Source organism: Gorilla gorilla, chromosome 3 (genome assembly GCF_029281585.2).
Source record: "Gorilla gorilla gorilla isolate KB3781 chromosome 3, NHGRI_mGorGor1-v2.1_pri, whole genome shotgun sequence".
Classification (NCBI taxonomy): domain Eukaryota; kingdom Metazoa; phylum Chordata; class Mammalia; order Primates; family Hominidae; genus Gorilla; species Gorilla gorilla.
Window position 1 is genome coordinate 112514756 of NC_073227.2, and position 10907 is coordinate 112525662.

Below are 10907 nucleotides of genomic sequence, written 5' to 3' on the forward strand. Positions count from 1 at the left end.
GATCACAACCAATTCCACAGAAATACAAACTACCATCAGAGAATACTATAAACACCTCTACACAAATAAACTCGAAAATCTAGAAGAAATGGATAAATTCCTGGACACATCCATCCTCCCAAGACTAAACCAGGAAGAAGTTGAATCCCTGAATAGACCAATAACAGGCTCTGAAATTGAAGCAATAATTAATAGCCTACCAACCAAAAAAAGTCCAGGACCAGATGGATTCACAGCCGAATTCTACCAGAGGTACAAGGAGGAGCTGGTACCATTCCTTCTGAAACTATTCCAATCAATAGAAAAAGAGAGAATCCTCCCTAACTCATTTTGTGGGGCCAGCATCATCCTGATACCAAAGCCTGGCAGAGACACAACAAAAAAAGACAATTTTAGACCAATATACCTGATGAACATCGATGCAAAAATCCTCAATAAAATACCACCATGATAAAGGGGGCTTCATCCCTAGGATGCAAGGCTGGTTCAACATATGCAAATCAATAAATGTAATCCATCACATAAACAGAACCAAAGACAAAAATCAAATGATTATCTCAATAGATGCAGAAAAGGCCTTTGATAAAATTCAACAGTCCTTCATGCTAAAAACTCTGAATAAACTGGGTATTGATGGAACATATCTCAAAATAATAAGAGCTATTTATGACAAACCCACAGCCAATATCTTACTGAATGGGCAAAAACTGGAAGCATTCCCTTTGAAAACTGTCACAAGACAGGGATGGCCTCTCTCACCACTCCTATTCAGCATAGTGTTGGAAGTTCTGGCCAGGGCAATCAGGCAGGAGAAAGAAAGAAAGGGTATTCAATTAGGAAAAGAGGAAGTCAAATTGTCCCTATTAGAAGATGACATGATTGTATATTTAGAAAACCCCATGGTCTCAGCCCAAAATCTCCTTAAGCTGATAAGCAATTTCAGCAAAGTCTCAGGATACAAAATCAATGCACAAAAATCACCAGCATTCTTATACACCAATAACAGACAAACAGAGAGCCAAATCATGAGTGAACTCCCATTCACAATTGCTTCAAAGAGAATAAAATACCTGGGAATCCAACTTACAAGGGTTGTGAAGGACGTCTTCAAGGAGAACTACAAAACACTGCTCAAAGAAATAAGAGAGGACACAAACAAATGGAAAAACATTCCATGCTCAGGGATAGGAAGAATCAACATCGTGAAAATGGCCATACTACCCAGGGTAATTTATAGATTCAATGCCATCCATCAAGCTACCAATGACTTTCTTCACAGAATTAGAAAAAACTACTTTAAAGTTCATGTCGAACGAAAAAAGAGCCTGCATAGCCAAGACAATCCTGAGCAAGAAGAACAAAGCTGGAGGCATCATGCTACCTGACTTCAAACTATACTACAAGGCTACAGTAACCAAAACAGCATGACACTGGTACCAAAACAGAGATATAGACCAATGGAACAGAACAGAAGCCTCAGAAATAATACCACACATCTACAACCACCTGATCTTTGACAAACCTGACAAAAACAAGAAATGGGGAAAGGATTGCCTGTTTAATAAATGGTGCTGGGAAAACTGGCTAGCCATATGTAGAAAGCTGAAACTGGATCCGTTCCTTATGCCTTATACAAAAATTAATTCAAGATGGATTAGAGACTTCAATGTTAGGCCTAAAACCATAAAAACCCTAGAAGAAAACCTAGGCAATACCATTCAGGACATAGTCATGGACAAGGACTTCATGACTAAAACACCAAAAGCAATGGCAACAAAAGCCAAAATAGACAAATGGGATCTAATTAAACTAAAGAGCTTCTGCACAGCAAAAGAAACTACCATCAGAGTGAACAGGCAACCTACAGATTGGGAGAAAATTTTTGCAATCTACCCATCTGACAAAGGGCTAATATCCAGAATCTACAAAGAACTTAAAAAAATTTACAAGAAAAAATCATACAACCTCATCAACAAGTGGGCAAAGGATCTGAATGGACACTTCTCAAAAGAAGACATTTATGCAGCCACCAGACACATGAAAAAATGCTCATGATCACTGGTTATCAGAGAAATGGAAATCAAAACCACAATGAGATACCATCTCATACCAGTTAGAATGGCAATCATTAAAAAGTCAGGAAAGAACAGATGTTGGAGAGGATGTAGAGAAATAGGAACAATTTTACACTGTTGATGGGACTGTAAACTAGTTCAACCATTGTGGAAGACAGTGTGGTGATTTCTCAAGGATCTAGCAATAGAAATACCATTTGATCCAGCGATCCCATTACTGTGTATATACCCAAAGGATTATAAATCATGCTACTATAAGGACACATGCACATGTATGTTTACTGCAGCACTATTTACAATAGCAAAGACTTGGAACCAACCCAAATGCCCACCAATGATAGACTGGATTAAGAAAATGTGGCACATATACACTATGGAATACTATGCAGCCATAAAAAAGGATGAGTTCATGTCCTTTGTAGGGACATGGATGAAACTGGAAACCATCAGTCTCTGCAAACTATCACAAGGACAGAAAACCAAACACCACATGTTCTCACTCATAGGTGGGAATTGAACAATGAGAACACTTGGACACAGGGTGGGGAACATCACACACTGGGGGCTGTCATGGGGTGGCGGGCTGTGGGTGGAATAGCATTAGGAGAAATACCTAATGTAAATAACAAGTTAATGGGTGCAGCACAACAACATGGTACATATATACATATGTAACAAACCTGCACATTGTGCACATATACCCTAGAACTTAAAGTATAATAAAATAAAATAAAATAATATAATATTTTGTAATTATTTGCCCTTAGTATTCTACTTTAAACATGCAAATGCATGTTCTTTGAATATGGTGTTTTTTTCTGGCCCCCTTCACTATAGAATCTACCACTTAGTGCTGTGTCAACTAGATATTGACCTTTAATTATTATGGATTATTGCTGATGTTGGTGATTAAAGAATGACTAAAAAGTGATGCTCATGTGATAAAATTGGAGAGAAAGAAACAAAGAAGGAATTTTGGTAAGAATGAAAAAAGGAAAGTAAGAGAACTGTTTTGTATGTGATTTACTGCAACTGATTACGTGAAAGTTGAAAGTGGTTCTACTATCCGGCCTTTAATCTTTTTTAAAAGAGCCTACACTGACTTGGAAATGGGTGAACTGATACAGAGAAAAACTGAGGGGAGGATACTGGTGTCAAAGGACTCACTTTCCTTCCATCTGTAATTGCAGCATTATCTGCCATGCTTCCAGAAATGGGAGCAAGTGAGAGAAAGGGGAAGACAGATGGCTTCTTGGTCTCCCTGCTGTGCCTAGATGATTGTACATTTTAAAGGAAAAAAAATTAATAATCTGATTTTTTAAATCCTCACCCACACTTGATCCTCAGCTAAATATTTTTGAAAGTGACACTTTTAGGTTAACTTTCATTTCTTTCGATTACACTACCCTCTGCTCCAGTTTTTAGTTGAGATTTCAAAGGTCATGCTCTAAAAAAAGCACTTTATTGTGATATTCTGAGTCAAAATTAAAGTGAAAAATTGTGACTAGTCTCATAGGAACTCCTAAGGGAGTAAGGCTTTGTCTTCTTTTAAATACAGTATGTTTGAGGGAACTTCAAAGGTTGTAGAATAAAAATTAATTTTGAAATCACATAAAATTCTTATCTCTACCCTAAGTTATCTGAAGAGTTTTCTACTTCTACTCAAAAGTCCTATAATTGTTGGAAAATTAAGGCTAGAATGCAATTTAAGGTAATTTGGAAACAAATACGTTCATATAACTGAGGGGAAAAATTATGGTGCTGAAGTGGTTTTCATGATTTTCTCATTTATCCTCACACAGTATATGGCAGCATGTTGTTGTAGTGAGCAGGTGGGCAGGTAAAGAAATGATACCAGTTAGGTAATACATTTTCCAGTTGTCATTCTGCTGTTGCCAATAATTACTTGATTTTTTTTTAAAGAAGCCTATTTAACATTTTGAGTTTGGGGATTGCAATCATATACTTAAAGTTAAAACTCATTTTAGTCAAGTAACAGGGAAGAAGCATTATGATTAAATTATGCTTAACCCTGGCTTTCATAAACTCATCAATATTATTTCTTCAATTTGAGTTAAATTGTACATGTAAACTCATATTTCTACACAAATATAGAGTGAAAGCAGTTGTCACCTCCCCTAGTTTCATTAACACTCTCATAGTTAAATGGAAATCAAATTATTTACAACTATCATCTCCATCTCTCACTGATCTGTCTCTTATTTTTAGTCATCATTGGCAATTAAGATTTCCCTTACTGTCAGCATCAACTTTTTCCTATAGCTAAATTCAGCATTCTTCTTAGACGCTTAGCTCTGTGCTAAGAGCAGATGATCACTTTGGGTTTTTCTGCTATCCCACTTCTAAAATTAAAACAAAAACTAAAACAAAAAACAATGTCTCATTTTGGTGTTAATAATTTGATATGTATATTTAAAAAGGCTTGGGGACTAGGCCAACTCCCACCTCCTCTTCACCCTGAGAAGTGCCTCTACTACAGAACCACAGATACTAGCCAGTGAGGTTTGTGACTTTTCTATGAGGACATGACCTTGTCCCTTAGTCCAGCTTACCTAACAGGGGCTGTCAGTCAACTGCTTAGAAACATCACTATTGTGTCTGCTGTATTCTCATTGCTGATTTGATGGGATTTAAGGTGATAAGCCTAATCCTTAACAGGAGCAGTCAGTGCTATACACTCAGTGTATCGCAAATATTCCCATCACCAAAATAAGCCTCCAAGGGAGCTCATCGATCAACTTTCTGTTATTCTCCACTGCCTCTGAACTGGTGGGCCCTTGAGACATCCTGTATACCTGGATCTCCTATCTTCTATATGCAGGTTGTGGGGAGCCAGGAGTATATTTCACATTTTTGCTACTCTATTGGACCAAGGTTCGAACTTCCTTTGCCTATTTTTTTTCTCTTAAGCCAACTACTACTCCTTAGTCTTGCTGCCTTTTGGGATCTGAAACTCAAAAGCAGTCCTTCTCAATGTGTAATATCCCTGTTTTATTCCTTGACACTTCTTTCCAGTGTCTGAAGAGCTTCCCCTTCCCATGTTATGGGAACTCATCCTATTTTATATATTTTATCTTTCTAGATAGTATTTGCTCTTCCAATATCTAATGCAATAATGAGATAGTGCTGAATGAAATGGAACAAGTTACCAAGAAAAGAAAAAAAAAATATGGGAGAGGCAATGGAGATGGAGTGGGGAAATCAATTGTATTATCCCATTAATACGAATGCCAAGTTTTGTATATCATTCTATGTAGGGAGACCCCCTGAAACTATTGCTACAGAATAAAAGATGAATTGCTCCTGATTATTGTAGATACAAAATTGCATGCAGGATTGTGTAAAGACAATGCCAGGTTGGACTGCCAGAATGAGCCAATAATGCATGATGTGCTTCCCCCTGCAGAGAGCCTATGAATGGATGTGCAGTCAAGGAGGTTTCACATCACCAAGATTCCTATCCCAGAAAAGCAGATGTTCATACCTCTGGGAATGGAATGTGACCCTTGTGGAGAGCCTATAAACGAACGCATGGGGGGGTGGGGGTGCCTGTCCATATGGATAAGATAGGGCTACAAATGCCCTCATCTTGCCAGGGCTCTTCTAGGCCTCTTTAGGGTTAAGGCAAACTCCCTTCTGAGAATTTCTGGTCTAACTGGTTGTGTAGCTTCACATCCTCTTTCTATGGATTGTTTGTAACCAGCTTTTGCTGCAACTGTTACTGCTGATTAATATCTTGCTAATCATAGGTTGTGGAAAGACTGTGTTTCTGTTTTAAGGCTCTGTTAGAAATTACTGATGCACACACTATATTGTAAATTCTTATCCCTGTATACTGTACTTCCGCATACAGATGTTATGTTAAAGAATTACTTCATCCCCATGTGACCATCTCACCTCATAATCAAATGACCCTAAATCCCTCACTAACCTATCCCCACCCTCACTAAACTTAATAATAAATGCTGGTATATCCAGTGCATTGGTGGCACCATGGGACCAGAAGGCGGTGACCCCCCTGGACCCAGCTTTCAGTATCTTGTGTGTGTCTATTATTTCTCGACCTGTCAATCCACCTGGGGACAAAGAGAGAGCCCCGTTTCATTGAGGGCTGCTGGCCAGAGCCCACAATAATTCTAAAGAAGATAGGAAAGTACAGAGACCAAAATGCCAAGGAACTTATTTTCCACCCCAGACATTCTTTTTATAGGAAGGCCTTTACATCTGTCTGATAGGAACCCCCCCTATGTCAAATATGCCTTCTTCCCTAAAAGCATTTACCCCTTACCAGTATGTGCTATTGTTACCTTCAGGTAATAATAGCTGAAATGCTGCTTAGAAAGAAATCAGATTACTAAAATGTGGGAAAAGTCTTGTGGTGGAGCAGAAAAATGCCTTCTTATCACATTTGGAAGCGTATGAACCCTACTGAAGAATAAAAGAAGAGAAATAAGAATATTGATTAAGGGTCATAAATGTGGGAAAGTAGTGCTGCAGATGAAATAATATAGAGATTTTGATAAAGAAGCTAGAGTCTCAGAACAGAAGTATAAGCATATTGTTAGGCAAACTTTCTTAAGTTGAAAGCAATCTGAGCTTACAACCAAAAATAAAGCATAGTATTTATCAATAAGACATTAGTAAAAAGAGAAATGTCTTGACAATAATGTTGAATGAAATGCAAGTTCTATAAGCATACTAGCAAAAAAAAAAAAAAAAAAAGACAGGTTACCCATCTGATGTGGTTGAATGTGTTCCATCCAAAATTCAGATGTCGAAACTTGATGGTCAATGTGATAGTGTTAGGAGATGGGGCCTTTAAGAGGTGATTAGGCTGCTCCCTCATGAATGGGATTTAGGCCCTTATAAAAAGAAGCTTTGTGCAGTGTTCAGATCTCTTGCCCTTTGACCTTATGACATATGAAGACAGCATTTCTTTCCTCTGGAGGATGCAGCCCTCATAACTGAACCTGCCAGTACAGTGATCTTCGACTTCCCAGATTCCAGAACTCTGAGAAATAAATTTCTGTTCTTTATAAATTACCCAGTCCCAGGTATTTTGTTACAGAAGCAAGACCAGACTAGAAACTACACAAGTGCACAATTCATGATAAGCTCAGATTTTTCCACAATATTAAATGTCAGAATTATTTAAACAAACAAACAAAGAAACTAACTTGAATCAACTCTTTTTCATGTGCCACAGACTGAAGTAAGAACCTCATGAGAATGATCTCACATAACCCCCATTAGAACTCTGTGCATAGTTAAAACTGTGTACCCGTTAACCTACAACTCCCCATTTAAGGTTTCAGTTATGTAGGGTGAATACTTCCCAAAGATCTTATATACTGCATGGTGATTATAGTCAATGATACGGTATTGTACACTTGTAATTTGCAAGAGAGTAGATATTAAATGTCTTACCACACACACACACGAAATGTAACTATGTGAGGTGATGGATATGTTAATTTTCTTTATTGGGGAAATCATTTTACAGTGTATAGGTATATCAAAATATCACATCATATACCTTAAATATGTATAATTTTATATGCCAATTATGTCTCAATAAAGCTGGGGGGAAAAGAGCCCTATGCAGTATTTACTGTTAAAATCACATTTCACAACAGGGAGAAACAGAAGTTCAGGAAGCTCTCTGATTGGCCCTTAATCATAGAGTGTGTACCCAGCAAGTTAGGATTGAAGGTTATATCAGTCAATTATTGAATGAGGTCTACATATATGTATAATTAAAAGATAGATTAACAAATATTCACTAAGCCTTGTATGCCACAAAGAATACATTAGATTTTACAGCATAACATTTAACAGAATTGAAGTCTGCAGAAAAAGTCACCAAATTAAAAGAGCAAAAATTTTACAAATTTGGTTTTATTTCCACAATGCTAAAGACACAATATAGAAAGTAGTAATAAAAAACTTTCCAATCATTTGGAAAATGTGCTTTAACAGTCCACTTAAATTATGACAATTGTTCCAACAAATTTTACTATATGCAGTGGATAAGGTTTGAATTCTTTCTGGGGAGGCGTCTCAGCCTCTAAGAAAATATGCTTTAGGAGACTTGGAGTACCTGGTCACTAGACAAATCCACTCCTCTGCAAATCTTTCTTAGACTCAAGCTGAGGCCTTTGCTATATTTTCTTCCTCCCAAATATTTACAACTTCCTGCCAAGTTACAGGTTCTTGCTAGAATTTCTCACCATTCCCACAACTTCCTCTCTATGGAAAACCAGTCGGCTAAGCTTTCAGAGCACTCGGGTAAAATCTGCCAGGTCTGCTTTGAGGGAATGATTCCAGTATCATCAACATTTTTGATCTGTCTTTGTCAGACCTTTCCACTCATCTCAAGACCATTAAGGCAGCCTCATTTTCAGTCAACAATCTTTCTAAAAAAAATAAAACCTGAAAAACTTTATTAGCCCAATAGTTATTCCTGGAGGAAGAGGAGAAAAAGGAAGGAAGAAAGGAATTGTTGCCAGTCCTATATAGAATTGCCAGCATTTTATTTTCCCAAAATTACTAATTTAGGAAAAAAATTTTACTACAATTTATATGTATTATGAATACTTTTTTCATAGAAGAAATATAATTCTAAAAATAAGTTAAATGAATTTAGCCTTAGAAAAACTTTTTTCTTATTTTGCTAAAAATTATCAAAATCTTATATAAACCAGTATTCTTGGATCACAGTTTGGGAAATACTAATTTCTTTTGTAGAGCTAATGAGAAGAGGGCTGAAAGTTCAAAAATAAGAGGCACTGCAAAAACCATGCATCAGGTTAAAAACTGCATATATATATATATATGGAAATTACAAAATATCAATATCAAAGACATGTGGAATAAAGGTTATCTAGTAAAATGTACACTTGGGTATAATTTATTAATGATAGCTAAATGGCTCACTGAATGTAATAGAAAGTAGCAACCCTCATTGTATTCTATTTAAAAATAAGGTATGATATTGGAAACTTAAACTTCATGAGGCTGGTAATACCAATAGAGGCGTGCTGAGATACATAGATTGTGAACTAGAAAAGTTGAACAGTAAAGAATGTGTTTCTCCAGCGTTGTCCTAATTAGAGTTAGCTGTGACTAATGGACACAAAATAAAGCAGGAATAAGTCTTTATTTTCTGTTTTAGGATAAATATGAACATTTAAGTTGTTTGCTATGATTCCACAAACTTGATTCTCATTTCAAGACAAATAGGAAAAATTAAGATATTATAGAAAATGAAAAAGTGGTTTCCTGAATTCAGGTTAATAAATTTTGTTGTGAAATTTGTTTAACATAATATACACTAATAAACCCTAAGACAATAAAGTAAAATTTTTAATTATGCAAGATCAGAGGCACCTCAGCCATATCGTATCTTAATGCACAAAATCATATCCTATTTCAAGAGGTTTTAACCCAAAGTTTAGAAAAGAAATTCCGTATTTTATCTCATAAATCATGTGATCTCACTTAGAGAATGAAATCAAGGGCTTTTTGCTCTTAGTCTTAAAACAGACACAAGAAAATAAACATATTCTTCAATTTCAATCATTCATTTGCCTAAAATTTATATCACATTATTTTTAACTTTAATATGTGAAACTATTTCATCCAGGATACAGAACTTAGTACATAGGTATAAATAAACAAGTTAGCTTTTTCAATTAAACTTACAGACAGGTAAGAATGTAAATGTTTTTCCTATTTATCAAATACTAATTCAAATGCACAATGTAAAAGATTTTCTTTTAGCCAAATAATAGACAATCTTATTGTAATATAAATTAGATTATAAATCTAAATACCAGTTGACACTCAACTTCTGATATTTACAATAATCATAGTTAAGTCATTCCGGAGCATAAAAGTTAAGTGCATGCAATAAAAAGCTGTGGAATTACATATATATAGAGATTGTACAAAACTCAGTGAAGTGCTACTAATCACTCTTATTTCAATAAAATAAGGAAAGATTAAGGCTTTGATGCTTTTTAAAAAGTGACATCTTATGAAGAAAATCTGCTTTTAAGTATTCTTTCAAAAACCAATTTTTTACATCTCCAAAGTGGTATAATTTCTCATAATCACTTTATTTCTACATAGAAAAGTAGACTTTTATGTAGACAAAGTTGACATAAATACTCAGATTTCTTTTAAATTAAAATGCCATTCACATGAGATTCTAAATTTTTGTATACATGAGAATAGTTTCTGCCAAAATATTATTTTTATGGAAATAAGCTAACGCTTCCATTTGATTGGCACTACGTGTGTTGACAAAGCTGAGCCAATATTTTCCAATTGGGAAATGGAAAAGGTTAACTTATTAGATAACCAGAAAGGCAGATTAGAACTTTCTCTAGGCAATTTAGTCAATAGTCACAATTTATGATGCAAACCTAAGTGTCTTTAGTTTTGCCTTGTTAATTCCACATTTACAGAATACACTTTGATGATTTCCTCCCACTAGACTATTTAAAGACATGGAACAGCAAACAAAAGCGTTTCTGTTCTTATCCCCAAATCGATTAAAAACCTAAGCCTGATTAAATGGGAACATTTTCTATTCTTTGGGTTTTAAAAATCCTCTACTGAATTCTAATCCTCATTCCATCCCATTCTCCATGGCAGTCCAGGAAGCCCAAAGTTCTTGATCACTTTTGTAACAAGGAAAAGGCACAATTCTTCCTGTGATGTATAGAAATATTTCAGGAATAATTTTACATGAAAATAAAGGCAAAACAAAAACATGGAAAGCTCTACTAGTTAGAAAGGGTGGCT